The 19586-nt window shown below is 40.8% G+C and overlaps 1 long non-coding RNA gene across 1 annotated transcript; it reads left to right on the top strand.

Moving 5' to 3' along the window:
• The first annotated feature begins 13757 nt into the window (after positions 1-13757).
• On the top strand, positions 13758-16646 carry LOC143702589 (uncharacterized). Its single transcript, XR_013190466.1, has 6 exons — positions 13758-13825; positions 14575-14676; positions 15020-15097; positions 15294-15680; positions 16115-16213; positions 16445-16646. It is a non-coding gene; the product is annotated as an uncharacterized LOC143702589 (long non-coding RNA).
• Positions 16647-19586: the final 2940 nt, after the last annotated feature.

Here is a 19586-nt window from a genome sequence, read left to right as displayed (position 1 = left end):
TCGTGCCTACGGAGGAGGGGATTCTTCCCAAGAGGGTGATAGTAGGCGCGGTCAACTGGGGAATTGAACGTCTGGTTAAGCGCGCACTGTCCCGTACTCAGACGCCAAGACTCTGTCCTAAAGGTCTTTTATTTGTTCCTCCTTCTGCCCGTCGCGCCGTACTTCAGTGGGGTCACTCTTCTAAATTATTCGCTCATCCGGGGGTCAGAGGTACTATCGCCATCGTTCGACAGAGATTTTGGTGGCCCTCCCGCGAACAAGACATTCGTCGCTACATCGCCTCCTGTTCCATTTGCGCCCAAACCAAGAGCAGTAATAAACCCCCAGCGGGATATCTAAGACCCCTACCCGTTCCCTCTCGCCCGTGGGCACAGATTGCTCTTGATTTTATCACGGGGCTTCCTCCCTCCAGGTGTAACCAGGTTATTCTCACGGTCATTGATCGCTTTTCTAAAGCCGCCCATTTCATTCCGCTGACTAAGCTTCCGTCCGCCAGAGAAACCGCTCAGATAGTCGTTGATCATGTTTTTAGGATCCATGGTCTTCCCGAGAATGTAGTTTCTGATAGGGGACCACAATTCTCTTCCCTCTTTTGGAAGGAGTTTTGTCACCTTGTTGGAGCCTCAGTCAGCCTCTCCTCTGGGTACTATCCCCAGATGAACGGTCAGGCTGAACGCGCTAACCAAACCATTGGTCATCTGTCGCGCTGTCTCGCATTTCGTAATCACGCGTCTTGGGCAGAACAGCTTTCCTGGGCAGAATATGCCTATAACTCCGCCCCTGCCTCTGCAACCGGCTTTTCGCCTTTTCAGAGTTGTTTAGTGTACCAACCTCCGCTTTTTCCCTCCTCCGACCTTAAATCTAAGGTGCCCTCCGTACAAGCATTCATCCAGCGCTGTAAACGAACTTGGAGAACGGTCAGGTCTGCACTTTGTAAATCGCGCGCCATTACGCTTCGGGCCGCCAATAAACGTCGCGTCAAGAGCCCCCGTTATGCTTGTGGTCAGAGGGTTTGGCTTTCCACTTCGAACCTTCCTCTTCAGTATCCCTCACGCAAGCTCGCTCCCAAATTCATTGGGCCGTTCCGCGTCGTTAAGGTCCTTAGTCCGGTCTCGGTTAGACCGAGATTCATTGACTTCTTTCGCTCCCGTCAGTCTTCCTCTTGTGCGCCGGGTGGCACACCTTGAGGAGAGGGTACTGTAATGATCCTGATTCTTTCATTCTGTTTTCTCTCCTTTGTCTCCCTCTGCTGGTAATACTACATCTCTTCTTTCTCTCCTTTTTCACGCACACACCCATCATCTCTTCCCCTCATTACCATCAGCTGTCTCATTATCATCTCACCTACACACCTTTTCTCTATCTTCCCCTTATCTCCACGCTACTTCTAGCTCTCTCTTTCTTACCTCATTTGTCGGATTATTGTTTGACCTTCATGCACGTTATCGCTGTATATGCAACATCTCAGAAGCTGTATCACTTGTCCTGTCCTGTCATGTCATGATCGTAAAAACGTCAGTTATCTACTGCTGTGTTTTACCACTTCTGTGCCGTACACAGCCATATCCGTGGAGTGTAGCAGAGGGTTCGTCTTCAAGCCCGCTGTCCCGACTACTGCACTCACGAACCTTCAGGTTCTCCGGCTGAGGTCATCTATCCTTGTTTGAACTAGCAGCTGAACGCTGCACAGTTTCCTTTGTGAAAGAGACTTTTTCTGTTTATTCAGCCTGTCAGGCGTTGTCTTATTTTTCATTAAAAGATTTACCTGCAATCATTTCTGGACTCCTCTGTTCCGTGACACAGGCTATTTGTGTAAATTTAGATTTAGATTTAGATCAACTTGATTTGAATTTTATATTTGATTATACCAAAGAAAATGAAGAGAGGTATTCAGAAGGTAAATATAAACTAGCATCTGCCTCCTTCCCTCTCCCCTCTTACTGAGGTCAGGTGGGGAGTGTTAGAGGCTTCCATCATGCACTTCCATCGGGTCCTGAAGCGTGACCTATGATGTTGTTTAGCAGTGTTTTATTATTGATATTCCTGCCCTCTGATTGGTTTGGCACATGATATTGATTATGAGTGTTTTGGATATCGGGGTTTTAAGTTAAGGGTAGTCAGGCCTCCTCTCATTCTAGAGAGTAATTTTTGCTGAGCTTTGACTCTCTGAATCCGCGTAGCTTGACACTATTGAGTCGTTGGCTCTCAAGAGCCTCCTTAATATAACTAGTTAGGGCTCCTCTTGATTTTGTGAGTCATTATGTTGCCTCTTTTCAGACCTCAGTCTGAGGTGGGCCTCCGATATGTATGGCTCTATGAGCCTCCCTGGAGTGACTTCCAGTGGAAGCATATTAGGTCTCCTCTCATTTTAGAGAGTTATTCTATTGAGACCTCTGCTCCCCAGAGCTCGGCTAGGATCGCAGTATTAGGTTGTAGAGCTCCTTTTGAGCCTCCTTGGTAAGCAGTCTTGGCATAGAATGTAGTTAGGCTTCCGATCATTTTAGAGAGTTGTCATGTTGAAGCGTCCGCTCTTAGGAACTAGGTATGAACAATGGTGCTATGTTGTGTGGCTCTCTGTGAGTCTCCTCGGCGATCTCTTCTTAAAGGGTTAGTTCACGGTTACGACTGTAATCTTGGTTCCCTGAAGAAGGAACGAGATGGTGCGCTGAGATGATGCTGTGGGAACGCTCTGCGTGATTGCGTCGTGAAGCACTTTTGAAATCAGTCCAATGGCGTATAGGCGGGTGACACCCATCAACCACGCTAAACACTGTCAACTTCTTATAGGTCGAAGCAAGTCGATCACAGGCACACCGGAAGTATGGCAGGGTGACACAATGCCTCTTCAGGGAACTGAGGTTACAGTCGTAACCGAGGTGTTCCCTTTCAAGGGAAGAAGACGCCTTGGGAACGTCTATACCAACATCACCATAGTGACCAGTGCCTGTCTTGTGTGAAATCAAGCGAGCACAACAAAGACAGAATCACATGGGACCCAGGAGTGAAGCCCAAAACTAGGTAGTAAACCCGACAAGTGTGTGCGGAAAGGAACAGCCCGCCGCATCACACACCTCTTGTAGGGATACCCCTAATACAAGGCTACAAAGCCACCATACTTCTCCTGCTCCAGCGCACCACGGAGGTAACCGGTTTGTTTCCTATGCAGGGATCTCTAGAGTGAGCATGGCATCAACAACCTAAGTTGAGCTTTGGTCAACACATTTTAGAGTGGCCTTTTATTGTGGCCAGCCTAAGGCACACCTGTGCAATAATCATGCTGTCTAATCAGCATCTTGATATGCCACACCTGTGAGGTGGATGAATTATCTCGGCAAAGGAGAAGTGCTCACTAACACAGATTTAGACAGATTTGTGAACTATGTTTGAGAGAAATAGGCCTTTTGTGTACATAAAGTCTTAGATCTTTGAGTTCAGCTCATGAAAAATGGGGGGGAAAACAAAAGTGTTGCGTTTATAATTTTGTTCAGTATATATATTGTGGACCCATTATCTACACGTTGCCTCGGCAAACGCGAGATCTGAGCCAATAGATTCTTATTGGAGAGATGAAGACAAATAATCTACACGCTGCCTCGGCAAACGCGTGGTCTGAGCCATTAGATTCTAATTGCAGAGATGCAGACCCATAATCTTTTTCAAAATTAATCAAAAGTGCCCTTCTTAAACAAATATCAATGATAATACTGTGGTCAATAAAACAAAATGCATTTGATTATAATTAACATGACAATGTGTACCAAACGAAAGTAGTCTAAATTCACGTTTATTTTTACGTTTATGTCAGTCTGAGGTGTCATTGCCATAACACGCTGCTATGGGTTGCATCACTTGCGTGTGACGGTCTTGCCTCGGACTTCAGGCAGTCTTGCCCCAGTCTCCGTTTTCGAGGGTCGACGGGTCAGTGTGTGTGGACGGTAGGTGCAACCGTAATGAGGGTTATGCACTGGTGTAAATGTATAGTATTCCACAGTCTGCTCGGGAACCGATGCTCTCAAGCCAAATATGGTTCTTTCAGTGAGTGGGCCTATATGGCTCGACAGCAATTTTTTAACTTTTTTTTTCAATAATAAAAGGTAATGTGTCGATTCAATTACAAATCAACATATGACATATTTTAAAATATTGCATAATTAATTGAAGCCTGTTTGTCACGTATAATACACTGACCAATCGTCATCTGGCATAACAAATTCAAATTTCATCGAACAATGTGAAGTTGGGTGGTAATTTTCCGGTCATTCATAAATCGTTTGAAAATTACATGGACAGACGAATTTACATGTATGAAGCGATCTGAATCTGCATCGTTGAAAAAAATGGATGTTAATTGACTACAAAGCACTGCACAAAACCAGCACCAAAAGTAGCATTAATGGTAAGTAGTGTTAAAGTCACTTGTATTTTATTTTGATATATATACATGTATATATATTTGATATATATATATATATATATATATATATATATTGATACACCGTTTACTATGCAGTAGACATAATTACGCTAGCATAAATAATAGCAATAGTATAATTGTCACGGTGTGGTGCAGGCAGAAAGAAGAAGAGGAGTTAGAAGTTTTTTTCTCTCACTCACACACACACACACACACACACACACACACACACACACACACACACACACACACACACACACCCCATTGACTGAACAGAAGGGAACTAAATACAAACACAGATGAACATTGATTGACAGAACACAGGTGAAACAGATGATGAAGATGGTGATTAACTAGCACAGGTGATACAGATGAACTGATAATGACACGTGACATGAAGACGTCCAATTAAACCAAACTAAACAGAACACAACTGTGACAATAATAGTACAGTACTACTGGTCAAAAATGTGGACACTACTATTTGAATGTTGTTGTTGTTTTTTAAAGAAGTCTCTTATGCGCATAAAGCCTGCATTTATTTGATCAAAAAATAGAAAAAAATATTACAATTTAAAATAATAGTTTTCTATTTTAATATACTTAAAAAATATATAATTTATTTCTGTGATGCAAAGCTGGATTTTCAACAGCCATAACTCATAGGGGTGGAAGAGATCTGTGAGGTATTTTGGTGAGAGTCCATGGAGAGATTTGTAAGTGAGCAGGAGGATCTTGTAGTTGATGTGTGACTTGACTGGCAAACAGTGGAGCTGTTGGAGAATGGGAGTGATATGCTGCCAGGGCTGGCTGCAGAGTTCTGGACATACTGGAGTCTGCTAAGGGATTTGGTTGGCAGGACAGGACACCATTGCAGTAATCCAGATGGGAGGTGATGAAGGCATGGATGAGTGTCTCAGTTACTGAATGTGTAAGTGAAGGCCGGAGTCGTGAGATGTTTCTGAGGTGGCAAAATACTTGGTGATGTTGTTTATGTGGGACCGGAAGGAGAGAGGAGTCCAGTATGACACCCAAGTTGCGCACCTCAGGAGATGGGGAAATGGAGCAGCCATCCACAACCAGGGCAAGGTCTCCAACTTTCCTGAGTATTGGTGCAGGGGCCACATCACATTAGTGTCACATGATTCTTCGGAAATCATTCTAATATACTGATTCATTATCAATGTTGGAAACAGTTTTTTTTTCCATTGAACCTGTGATACTTTTTTCAGGATTCATTGATGAATAAAAAGTTAAATAGAACAACATTAAATGAAAATAGAAATTCTTTTATAAGTTTGCTGAATAATAAAAGTATTAATTTCTTTTAAAGAAAAAAGAAAGAAAGAAAATTACTGACCCCAAACTTTTGAACGGTACTGTATATCGGTACAAAGATGTTTAAGATGGTTTTTTTGACTAAGAATCCTGAAAAAAGTATCAACAGATACATTGCGTGTATCCCCACTCGTAATGAAGCAAGGGCAGGGAGGAACATAGGATCCAAAATGCTGTTTGCTCACCATTATATTTCTGCCTAGATATAAAATATGCTTGTGGACTAACAACAATAAATAGACAGAGACAGTTTCACACAGAGCGCTTGTTGAAAAAACAGAAGCTGACAATGTTTGTTCTGGGTTCGCTTTATAGCTTCCTGCCATGACGTCACCCGCCTATACGTCATTGGACTGATTTCACAAGTGATTCACAACGCAATCACACAGAGCGTTCCCACAGCGTCATCTCGACGCAACATGAGCTCCCTTGAAAGTTCCGTTCTGATTAGAACATCAAATAGGTTCTCTCCACTCAGTGACGCACCCACTAAGAATCCTGTTGAAAGTGCCCTATAGTTAATGATGATTCTATAACCGGGCTATTCAATTGGCGGCCCGCGGGCCAGGTCCGGCCGCCAATCATCTCCATATGGCCCGAGGGCATCTCAACCTCCCTCCTCTTCTGTTCCTGGCGGTGCGGCTAAATTCAACACAGTCTCACTCCCTACTCGTCAAATGTCTGACGCATGGCCAAAGGACCCTGGCGTCACTTTTTTGACGCACTGGGTATACCTTCGGCTTCATTTTTCAACGTGCGGGGCAGTCCCATAGACTTCTATAGAACTCAACAGCGTTGAAATTTGACGTCTTGGGTCGATCACCACACCGCAACCCGTTGTCTGCCTTGTGGGTCGAGACAACAATAAATAAAAATAAAAAGGAATAGGCTACCAAAATGATCTATGCCAGGGCGATTAAAATGGCGGCACCCAGATAATTTTTATCTGGCCCTCCAACTGGTGTTTGATGTTTAAAAACCCTCGCAATCTGATATCAAAGTGCTCTCAAAAGTTTAGCGCGTTCATCAGCGGTGAGTTTAACAACGCACATTGTGTGCAACCACATTCAGCGGTGAGTTTAACAACACTCAACTGCAGGTAAAACGGCATTCAGAGGTGAGTTTGACCAAAGCAACGCTCAACTACAGGTAAAACGTAATTAAAAGGTGAGTTTAACAACGCTCCAATGCGCGTGCAAGTATGCAGTTTAAGCGTTTTCTTCTCATAGGTAAACACTGCTTTATCTAGAGCATGCTGGATAACGTATTTTTATCGGAGGTTTGTTGATTTTAATATGCTACGATTGTGTTCAATTAACCATTTTTTTTTTAATTATTATTTTTATTAAATCCTCTCAATTAATAACGCTGACGTCACCGTATGGGCGATCCCAAGGTCCATTGCGATTTTCCACTCGGTAAGTAGAAGGGTTAATTAATAGAGATGGATATTATTCTTACATTTACACATCAAAAACTGTTGGATCAGGACAAGAAATTGTGTTTAGAAACTTTAGATTTGTAAGTTGGCCTTTTTTATGACAAGAAATGATAGAAGACATTATAAAAAATATAGCTTTCTGCACCAAATGTGCAGGCTAGCAAAGTTAGCTAATTGAATTCAAATTCATTTTTGTCGCATATTATCATGTAAGGTACAATCATAGGGGAATGTAAGATTTTCAGATTTTTATTACATAGCCCGGGCCTCAACTATCCAACATTATAAATGTTCAGAATGAAGAACGGTGTTGCCAGATTGGTTTGTTTGACAGCCTAATTGTTAAAAATCCATTGTATTAACAATACAAATTAATTACTACATTGTATCTCATCAACATTTTTCAATATGAAATAAAACAATTTATATATACATAAATAATGTAATAAGTAATCTTGTCATAAATTATTGACTGATTCATATACATATATATATAGTAGCTTCCAAAATAGGTGCACTCTAAAGTGCACTGTAGAAAATTCATGCCATAGAGACTGATATAAGTGCATGGTTATTATTGCAGTGACACTAAATTAGCTAACAGTTAACCTTAAAGTTAGCTGCTCAATCGTTCTCATTGTTTTGGTAGAAAGCAATTATGCCAATAAGTTGTGTTGTGTTTGTTTACACTGTCTAAAGTGCACTCTAGAAAATGTGTGTGTGTGTGTGTGTGTGTGTGTGTGTGTGTGTGTGGTGTAGATTTCAAAATGTCTCGAAAGAAGTTCAGGCCTTGCCCCTCCTGCCAAGCACCTAACCAGGTGAGGGAAAGTCGAATAGAGCATTATGTCCAATATTCAAATATGTGGTTTTAAATGTTATACATTTCTCTTTATTAGGTCATTTGGACACTATAAAGTATACTCCTACTAAACGACCCTGTATGATAAGTGTTCTGTGTTACAAAACAGTGATAATTTAAGGCGTCTGGTTGATATCAATTTTGATTGCTTGTTTTGCACCAAATGCCATGCCTGGTTGTCTCCTTCATCTGTCACTTTAACTGTATGATAATAATAATAATAATCCTGTGTCAATCTAGAGACGCATATTCTGAATTTTATTGTGCTTCGTGTGTTCCTCTCTTTCCTGTATACAGCCAAATTAAACTGTATATTGATTCTACTTCTTCTCTGTGACTGTGGATCTGATGTCTCACTTTGGTATACTTTTACCAACACAGGTGAGCCGCAAAACCTGCAGCTCTTGTTTCGCAGCCATCTCCCAAAAGAAGAAAGTAGTGGCCAAAAAAGTGACCCTGGACAGGAAGTGGGGGGAAAGTGTCCTAAAAAACAGAAATGCGGGAAGAGTGGTGGACTCTGCCCATATTGCAGTAAGTAGAAATGCTCATATTTCATTAAGCAATATGATTTGTTTCACTTTCATTAATATTTTGTGATAGGGCAAGGGAATTTCCTTTTTTTTTTCAATAGGGTGGAAAGTAATGCAGTGGGAATAACTAATGTTTGCTGTCTGCATTTATTTATTACAGGTGAAAAAACTAAGTGCATTGGGCTATGTCCCAATTCTCTTTTTCGCAAAGAAAGATAAGGCCTCTGGAAAGTGGGTGTCTGATGTGGTGACCCATCTGCTACCCACTGAGGACAACCTAAAAATTGTGGCCACCATGAGAAAGGCCTACAATTTTGTATTGATCAAAGAAGGTAGGATTTGTGTAATTTAAGTCATGCCTGTTTTTTTTATGATGGTGAAATATTGAAAATTAACATTCACATGCAATATTGTAGGGAACTCCATGACGACATTGCCCGAGCCACACCCTCAGGCCCAGCCCGATCCACACCCTCAGGCCCAGCCCGAGCCACACCCTCAGGCCCAGCCCGAGCCACACCCTCAGGCCCTGCCCGAGCCACACCCTCAGGCCCAGCCCGATCCACACCCTCAGGCCCAGCCCGATCCACACCCTCAGGCCCAGCCCGAGCCACACCCTCAGGCCCAGCCCGAGCCACACCCTCAGGCCCTGCCCGAGCCACACCCTCAGGCCCAGCCCGAGCCACACCCTCAGGCCCAGCCAGAGCCACACCCTCAGGCCCAGCCCGATCCACACCCTCAGGCCCAGCCCGAGCCACACCCTCAGGTCCATCCCGAGCCACACCCTCAGGCCCTGCCCGAGCCACACCCTCAGGCCCAGCCCGAGCCACACCCTCAGGCCCTGCCCGAGCCACACCCTCAGGCCCTGCCCGAGCCACACCCTCAGGCCCAGCCCGAGCCACACCCTCAGGCCCTGCCCGAGCCACACCCTCAGGCCCTCCCCGAGCCACACCCTCAGGCCCTCCCCGAGCCACACCCTCAGGCCCTCCCCGAGCCACACCCTCAGGCCCTGCCCGAGCCACACCCTCAGGCCCAGGCCCAGGAAAAGGAGACATTTTATATTTTAGATTTACACCCTGTCTCTCTCCCTGTGAAGGAACAACCCCCCCCAAAAAAACGAAAGTGTAAGTTAACTGTGGTCTTAGCACACCATATATGAGTTTCTCCTTTTTGTAATCATTATTCATGAAATACAGAAATCTTTAGATAAATTTAAGTGCAATCAATTACCGTAGTTAATAGTGAGTAATTTTCAGTGGCCAGTCTGATACACAAAGGAGTTTGTCCTCGCATGCATACCTTTCAGTACTGAACACGCACACTTTAGGAGTAAAGCAATGAGCTTGAGGAGAGATGAATACACACACACACACTCACACACACATCAGTGGGCAGCCCAGGTAGCTTATCCCCCCTATCACTGTTCACAATCTGCTTCAATAACCTTTGGGCTAGGCAGTAGGATAATTAGGCTAAATTTCGGCTATGAAATCAATGAATCTGATGGCTAAAGAGCAGTTCATTCCAGGAACTATAACTATAACGATAAAAGCGTCCAGACAGACTGACCAGCTATAAGCAAAGTCTCACCTTGTGTTAATAAATGTGATGGCTAAGATGTGATAGGTTCTTATTGGTTGTTAGCTTTTCTTTTTATTGTTCTCAAAATCGCTTTAAAAGCGATCCCCAACGATATTGTTCTCAATGTCGTTATAGTTTATCATATTAACGAGAACAATATTTTTTTTTATATAGTTATCGTTTTTGGTGTGAATGGCCCTTTATATATGTATTCTTTAGTTATTTAGCTGTATTTTCTGACGTTTTCAAAGTTCAAGGACAATGCTTAAAGTTGTTCCCCAGGTTTTATGAAACTTTAAGAATTTAAGTTTAATTTCTAGTTTTTTTACATTTATGGTTAATTAATATTATTATTATTATTTTTGTCATTTTAAGGTTGCCGGAAATGTAGTAGGCAAAAAGTTTTCAAATATGACTCCATAACAGGACGAAGGATAAATGAGGTAAGAAATATATTTTTCATTAGGCTGTCTGATCATCTCTCCATTGTCTGTGGCTCATCGGGCATTTCACATATCACAAAATACTGACCATTTAAGCATTGGTAATTTGAGTCCATTTAAGTTCAACTGAAGGCCAAGTGGCCTTGGCCTAAAAATTATGAAATTCAAAACCTGATTATATGTTTGTGTCTTTCTGTAGGGGCAAGAGGAAGTAAGGGTGAAATGGTTACCTTGCTCTGCGTGGTAAGTACTGCTTTATATTGGTTTATATTGCCTTCATACATGTACTCTGTTTCCACTTTTTACCATCTCATAGGTAGTGGATAAAGGTTGAAATTTATATTGTAGCACACACAACTTTAAATGTACAGGTGGGTCTCAAAGTTTTGCAACCAAAAAGCAGCATTGAAAGAATTGTCATGTCCACTAGGTTTTAGGTCCAGCGTCAATGCAGCCTTCTACCTGGAGATTTTAGAGCATGGTTCCATCTGCTGACGAGCTTTATGTACATGCTCATATCCTTTACCAGCAGGACTCTGCCCCTGCCACAGGTACAAAACCGCAAGTAACTGGGTAGTCTCGCGTAGCCAGACCTTCAGACTGACGGCTGAAGGTCTGGAATTCATAGCAGCTTTCTTTGGTCAAGGCCCGCCCATAAGGCCGTTTGACCGACATGTCAAACAACCAATTACAGTTCGTTTCGTTCAGCGTCACGTTTCGACGCGTGGAAATGTCCCCACAACAACAGACCGGCGTGCAACAAGTCAGTCAGCATAGAAAATCAAAGGAGAAGAAAACAAGCAGTAAGTCATTGATCTGTTCGTGCACGTATAACAACAATGGCGTCTGCATTACCACATCTGATCAAAACACCGAGTAAATCAGTAGGAAACGCAATCACACGTCTGCGCTTTGTTTCCCGGCGGACCGAAAATAAACGCGACACTTGCGCCCCCCCGGAAATCCGATAAAATTCAACCAATCAGATGACGACTTCGACATTCCTGAAGTGTTTCCAGTTAAGTGTACCATATGCATCAGACGTTTAGCCAACGTTCCGTGGGCGTGACGTCTGAGGCTGAGACTAGTAACTGGGTTGCTTAGCATGGTATTGCTGTGCTTAACTCGTCTCACCTGAACCCCATAGAGAGGACAATGATAGAAACCAAACCCAACATTACAGACAACTTCAAGGTCACTATCAAAGCAACATGGGCTTTTATAACACCTCAGCAATGCCATACACTGATGGCCTCCACACCACACCACACTGATGCAGTAATTTGTGCAAAAGCAGCCACACCAAGTATAGAGTGTATGCATTAACAATTTTTGATAAGTCAGATTTTTTCATTTATTTTCAAAAGGTCGACATTTCTGTATTCCTCTTTATTATAATATAGTGAGTTGATTGCTTTTTTTGGTTTTCATGAGCTGTAATCAAGATTAAATCAACAAAAATTGCTTGAAATATTGCACAATATTGTAATTGTAGACCTATCTGTATATTAATTACACTATTGGTTACACTGTTGGTATAGGGTGGATTAAATGCAGTGTCAAATATTGTCTACAGGATTTAGCCACTTGCTCTTTTCAGTACTATGCATAATTCCCCCTGTGTAATGTCTATGTAGGAAGTAGACATTCACCAATATATTGGCAGAACATCAGTATCGGCCAAGATCATCCTTGTTGACTGATATCAGCTATTGACTTTCTATGACTTTATCTATGAGAGTGGCTGATGTTTATCTGTTACATTTCATCAAGCACTATATATGTATAGGTTTTATAAAAACAATGAAATACAAGACCGTACAATATTTTTTGAAAATATTTATGCTGTGAAACTATTGTTAAAATGGCTCCTGTTTTTCACTGTTCTAATGTTATTTTTTTTTACTGATACTTACAGTGGAAAAATCTGGGAGGAGACATGGGAGCCGACCTGCCAGTTCTCACCAGGTGCCAACCATGTGTAATGTCACACATTGGTCTGTAATTCAATGAGTTAGATACCTGCTATGAAATGTCAAGTTTGCCATTACGGGCACAGCCATCCTGCTTGCGGATGTGACTACTTTAGATGAGGAGGAGCCGCGTTACACACTTTCAATGGTTTCCACCCTAACATGCTGTCATGCTGTTTTTTTATTTATTTTAATTATTATTGATTTTTGTTAAAAGCTGTGTTCAAATAAATCTAGGTATACCATTATTTCTGTTTGTCTTTCCATTCACCTTGTGGGTTAGCCAATCATATGAAATCTTCAATGCATCAAATGATATATTGTAATGTGATGCACAAAGTATGTAGGAAGGTGGGACATGTTTTCATTCATATTAATTGACACCATTAAGGAACCGTTGATTCCACCAGCTAAACCATACATTTTCTGTATAAAGGGTAGCTGAGGTAGGCAGGGGTGGATAAATTAACAGGCTTACCAGGACCAGAGGTCAAGAGGGTCCAGAAGCCTCTAAAAATTTGAAAGCATGCTTGGTGTTATCAGATTTCAAAAATGTAAGCGTTAAATAGGTGAAATAGCTTATTTCCTTATTTGACAGTGCTTACAGTGGGTAAACTTTGGTGACCATATCCCTACTCGTCAAATGTCTGACGCATGGCCAAGGACCCCTGGCGTCAAGTTTCAACGAAAGAGGTGTACCCTTGACGTTGTTTTTCGACGCGGGGGTCCGTCAGATAGACATTCATGTTAATCCCTCATCGTCGGATTTAGACGAAAGGAAATCAACTGTCCATCAACGGTGATGCCCTCGTCACTGACTGTGACGCTGATGCCGTCACTTTATGCGACTGTTGGTCTCGTAATTTAATGGTCACGTAATTTAATCTATTGATTCGTTTGACACGGATTTATTTATTTAGCCTATTTATTTCGTCATTTTCGTGATATCAGCACGTTTTTTAAACTAACGTATTTCAATGGGAAGCATCTTTCTTGATCACAGCACGATTCTTTCTGCCTGTCAGGCTAGAGAGCTGTTTAATCAACATTTATTCACGAGGTCTTATCATGGTTTGTGTATTTATTTTAATGTTATTATTTCGGTCTTATTGCCAGGGAAGCTGGATTGCTTTGTTTTTTATTGATATTTAAAAAATTATATTTTATCACTAGGAAATTGCGCTGAAGAAGTCTCATTCCGGACACATCGCGATATTTGGCAGTAGTTCACGTGTGCAAGATGTTGGTAAGTAGTCGTAAATACGCTGTCCTTATAATTTTTGATATAGGCTAATGTATTTTCTGTTTGTCGATATTAATCAGATTAGCTCACGTTCAGTCACTGCATTATATCTGTCATCTCCACGGAGGTTTTGCGTTTCATTGCTTTCTAATTCAAAACAGGGAGATTAAACAGCTGTCACGTGACGTTATAGTCCTAGAACTTTAATAAGTTAATCATATTCATATCAGGTTTAAAGTAATACAATAAGTTCCAAAGTTGTATTTGTAGTAAGCACAGTAAAAACAACACTCCCCATGCTTTTACATTAGTTTTACTGTGATAAGTGTAGGAAAAAGACCGTTATCACAAAACTTACCATGCTTTTACCACACTATTGGTAGTTTTAATGTGATACTTATTGTAAATGCACAGTAACCACAACACGTACTATGCTTTTACTACAGAAACCCTAGTTTTACTGTGATAGGTGTGGTAAAAGGACAGTAACCACACAACTTACCATGCTTTAAACCTCAGTAACCTTAGTTTTACTGTGATGGGTGTAGTAAAGGACAGTAATCACAAAACTTACCATGCTTTTACCTCAGTATTGGTAGTTTTAAAGTGATATTTGTTGTAAATGCATATTAACCACAACACTTAGCATGCTTTTAATGCTTAATAATGTAACATCCTATATTTGTAAGTTAAATCTGTACTTTTTCCTTTAAATAATCCTATATATTATTCATAATGATTCTCTTTTTCAGCTGAAAAGACCAAAAGGGCCTTTCGGACTCAGTCAGCTCATTATTGTTTGAGGACAAGTAAACCGAGGAGACGGACAGCTGCAAAGGCAAATATTCACAATGGTATGTATGTGTTGGTTTTAACCCTAAATCAAACATTTTATAAAAGCATTTGTTGTTTCTTAAACCTTTTCTTACAAAACCCATAGCCCAATCAGTACGAACATAGTTCATAATTCACATGATTTAACAAGTTGTCAAATTCGTACGATACTCGTACATATTTATATAGTACATAATTCTGCGATTATCTGCGATTAGCATGCGACTGATAATCCTTACTTGTGTTTTAAGAATTTTTGCTTAGTTTCCTTGCCTCCAGTCCTTATGGAATATTTTCATTTGAAAAATAATTGGTTTCATGTTATATTGATCAAAGGGTTAAGCAAAATGACTGTCTCTGCAGCTGCTTCTCAATCCAGAAGAAGGGATCCTGTGCATGAGGAAGGCCTTCAGATAGAAGATTAAGAGTTGGCAAGTCTTGGTGAGAATACTGAGTGTTACAGTAGTATCATTACACTACATTTTCCAATTTCCACCATTTATTTAATCATAATCAAGCATTATGTTTTGTCAGTTCCACTACAGACTCACAGTATAACTGATATATACTTGTGTGTGATCATAATCATGAGTATAGCCCTTTTAAGGACAAGTGAATGTATATTTTTGTTTTTTAGAAACAAGACTCGAGTTAAGGGACACCATAACTGCAGGTCAGGTTCTGGATGGAACAGACAGAATGGTTTCTGCTTGGGAACAAAGGCAGCTTCTCACAGATGTGAGAATGAAAACTGCTAGGCCTATGCTTTTTGATGCAAAGCTCTCAGCCGAGAGAGTATTCATCCAAAATTGTCACAGATGCTGTGCTGTAGAAGCTGTGATCAGGTGCCTGGACTGTGTACCACTGGACATGGAGTTCCTCTGTGCTACCTGTGACATAGAGGCCCACAAGAGAAATGTCTTCCATGACAGAGAGGCTGTGTTTCATGGATTTCTTGAGCCCGTTCCCCCTACAACTGCTGTGGTGGTGGATGAAAATGGCCAGCCTCAGTTTTGTAAACAAAGTATGTTAAAATTAGCATTATATCAAATTGTCTCATACTTATAGTGTAATTCCCCAAATGTTGTTGTAGCTAGCGCACATGTTTATATTTAACAGAGTTTCTAAATGGCTTAGACATTTTTTAAACTCAAAAGTGCAAGTGTGAAATTTAATAGCTGAATAACAAAAGTATGATTGGTTTTGACAGTTCTGACCAGCATATCTTTGACCAGCTAAGTCAATTGCGTCTTAATATTTTTCAAAATGTGTTTAAGCATTTACATGTTGTTTCAACATAGTGACAATTACAGTTGGAATAGTGGTGTGGCCAGTTTGGATTAATTGTAGGGTTTTAAAGCACTATTTTGAAAATGAGGTTAGCGTTTTGGGAAATGCATCTAAGGGACTGAGGAGATGCTGTAAATACACCCTTCATAACTTCTTTCTGTTTTGCAGTATGTCAACTGCCTGTTCCTGCACCAAGGTCAATTTGTGAATGCACTCATGACCTCACAATCACTCCAGGGAAGCATATTTCTGTGGTCACCATCAATGGTGTGTTGTTCTGAAAGCCCTCCTTTTTGTGAAAGTATTATTGTACTATAACTTTACCGCTGTATGCAATGCAAAGCTTTTTATCACCATGTCATTTTTAGGTAATGCCCAAATGCCATGTCAAATAGCTAATATATAATATATTTGTATCTCTGTATAGAAGGCAATCTGTTGCAATTTGATTACTGAAATTATTTTAGTCTTTACTACATTATATTCACTTGTTCACAGGACGATATGATGTCTACTTGCCTCGGAAATCCTGTCCATCATGCTCTGCAGAATGGACTCCCGAGGTGAAGGACCTGCCCGTTTATCGGTACTGGCCAGCGAGCACCAGCTGCCAGACCCTATACAAGTTTGATGTCTTCACCTCGTTTGAACATATGAAGGTGACGGCACCAGCCATGTCCAGACAGGCCTTCCTGAAAATGTTGGAGCACAGATCTGTTCAAGCTGGAAGGGTAAATCTGCCTGAATATCACTGAAACATATAACAAACAAAATTATATTACTGTATACCTAATATTTAATTATGGGTATTGCTTCAAAAGATCCTAACCAAACATGTCTTAATATGCAGACAGGTAGTATCTGTGCTGATACATTTCAGCTAAGCCTTTTTGAGTTTACCTTCTGTCAATACAAAGAAGAGGATATGTGGCAGGTCCATCACTTTGAGTGTCCAGCATGTTCTCCAGACATGTTGGCTGTCTGCTCTGATGGAAACCGAAAACATTACCGCTTCAGCAAGTCAAAAGGGTAGGTATAGGTATTTTTTAGAAGTTTATTTTAGTCTTGTCTTACACAAATAGTAGCCATTCGGGTTGTCTTTGAGTGATCATAACTTACATGTTAACAAATAGTAAATGTAGTACTTGTGATTTTTATTACTGACGCATGTTATCTTATGGACAGGACTGAGGAGCCACCCATATATGAGGGCTTGTTTCTTGCCAAGGACGAGGAAGCTGCTACCTTTGTTGACCTTGTCAGAGGCAACATAAGAAGTGTATGAACATTTGATTGTTTTTTTTTTTATAATAGTTGTTTATACAGCTGTTTTGTGTTTTTATGTACCTTAAAATGTGTTATAAACTGACTTTATAGGCAAATGACAGTGCTGTCTGCAGTACTGCTAAGTTCACCGCTGGCAGAGAGATGTCAAAAAAGTCTGGTTCTCAGATAGACGAGGAGGGCATTCAGTGTGTGTGTGTGTGTGTGTGTGTGTGTGTGTGTGTGTGTGTGTGTGTGTGTGTGTGTGTGTGTGTGTGTGTGTGTGTGTGTGTGTGTGTGTGTGTGTGTGTGTGTGTGTGTGTGTGTGTGTGTGTGTATGATTCTTGAGTCTGATATTTGAGTTTTAATGGCAATCCAAGTCTGAGTAAAAATTGAAAGCTATTCACACGTTTCCTTGCAGAGTGGTATTTATCTAATCTTTATAGTAGCCAAGTATTATATTTATCATATATTTTGTTATATGCACTTATATTGACAGAGATGTGTGCTTAAGCCAGGCCTTACTGGGTCAATTGATTCTTAACCACTAGATTTTCTTCTGATTTATCAGACATGGGTTTCTCTTACGAGGACTGAGCCATTACCGCGGAGAAATATTTGCTTATCCAATGTTTCTTCAAAGAGAGATGTCATAGAAGGCAAATGTTACCTTCTTCTGTATGGATGTTACATGCAGGTAATTCTCATTGTCATATTGCAAATCCAACTCAATGATTAAAATGTCTTGTTTCTCAGCTTTACAGTTATGTTAGTCATTTTAGATTTCTTTGTTACACTCACATGATGCTGCTCCTGCTTTTTAGGTACTGGCCCTACCTTAACAAAGTAGCAGAGGGTTTACCAGAGCTTCTGCCATTGACAGAAATGAGGCCATTCCTGAGCGTCTTGCATGCCAAAGCCCATACAGCAAAATGCGAGGTACATGCAATAACTTTAAGTCTGGTATGGCTGTAGTTATTGAGAAATAATGGGTCGGATAATAGAACGTGCTGTGTGTTATCTTTCACCAACTGCTTTTCAGCTGCTTGTTCAAATTTGTAGGACAGGGATTTTGTTTTTCCCCGCCAAATAAAAGCTTGGGTCATGAGATGTTTTAGAGATAATTGTATGAATTAATGTAGATATAACATTCAAGTAATCTTCAGTGCAAAGGATTATTTTTACATTTGTGCATGTTATGCCTGATTGGATGATGTTATATCAAAACTCCTGAAGTACTGCTACATAACACTTCTCGCTCTGTTGCAGGTGAGATGGGGTGGCAGAAGCCAGGATGGAGCAGGAAACACAGTGGGAGAGGAAGTGGAGCAGGTGTGGTATTATTGTCAGTATTTTAACTATGGCTACAAAGAGTCTTAATAGAAACCATTACACCAAAAGGTACTTATTTGTCATCTAAGTAACACACCTGGTGTGAGGGATAAATCATATCCTTTATGTATGAGTTAAAATAAAGAATAGGCAGTTCAGTTGTTTTCAACAATTCAAAATGCATACATTTGTAAGGGGTCCCAAATTCCTAGGATAATACAGTACACATGCTTTCTGTTAAACCACAACTTCAAGATCTATGGTGTGTACGTAATATTTTTGTGTAATGGAGACCAAAATTTGATTGTATTATTTTCTTTATAGGTGAACAGCTTTCTGTCCAGGGCAGCACTTGTCACAAAATAGATGACAAAGGCTGGTTGGTGTTACACTTACACTACACGCTGTGGTAGCCTAAATAAATAATAATAAATACTTAATAGTGTTTTTATAGGTAATTAAAAAACAAAGTTTATCTGTTCTGTTCTTACGAAAGTTATCATTGTATTACTTCAAGGTAATTACCAGTTCAACTAACTTTTAGTGATATGGTTTTGGCATGTCTGTTGGGTTACTCTTATTGCCTTTTGGATGTGAAATCTTACTTTTTGGCTTCTGGGTGCATTATTGTTTTCATTAGGAAGAGTGAACATGCTAATGCGACAGGCCATGGGTTGGAACAGAAGAAAGAGGGACAACCTATATAATATAAAACATTCCTTGTCCACTATTCCATTCCTTTCCCCAACCAAAGGCAACACCTTCAGGTTGAAGAGATCTATCTTCGACCAGGTAATGCTACTGAAACGCTTGGAGGAGGAGCAGAGCATCCTGGTAAAGGAGATGTCTCAGCACATCAAGTACCTTCTGAAGCAAGTCCAAGAAGTGGAGTCACTCAGAGGACAGACTTTGGAGCGGATCAAAACCTGCAGTATGTACAAGATCTTTAGATTTTAGTATTATGTATTTGTTTATAATATATAGATAGATAGATATATCTCCAGGGAACTCTACTTTATACATTGAGTTGTGATCAGGCACTTCT

This window comes from Siphateles boraxobius, unplaced genomic scaffold (genome assembly GCF_051911475.1).
Source record: "Siphateles boraxobius isolate OS27281-9 unplaced genomic scaffold, OSU_SipBor_1 35, whole genome shotgun sequence".
Lineage (NCBI taxonomy): Eukaryota > Metazoa > Chordata > Actinopteri > Cypriniformes > Leuciscidae > Siphateles > Siphateles boraxobius.
This window is presented reverse-complemented; position numbering and strand designations above follow the sequence as displayed.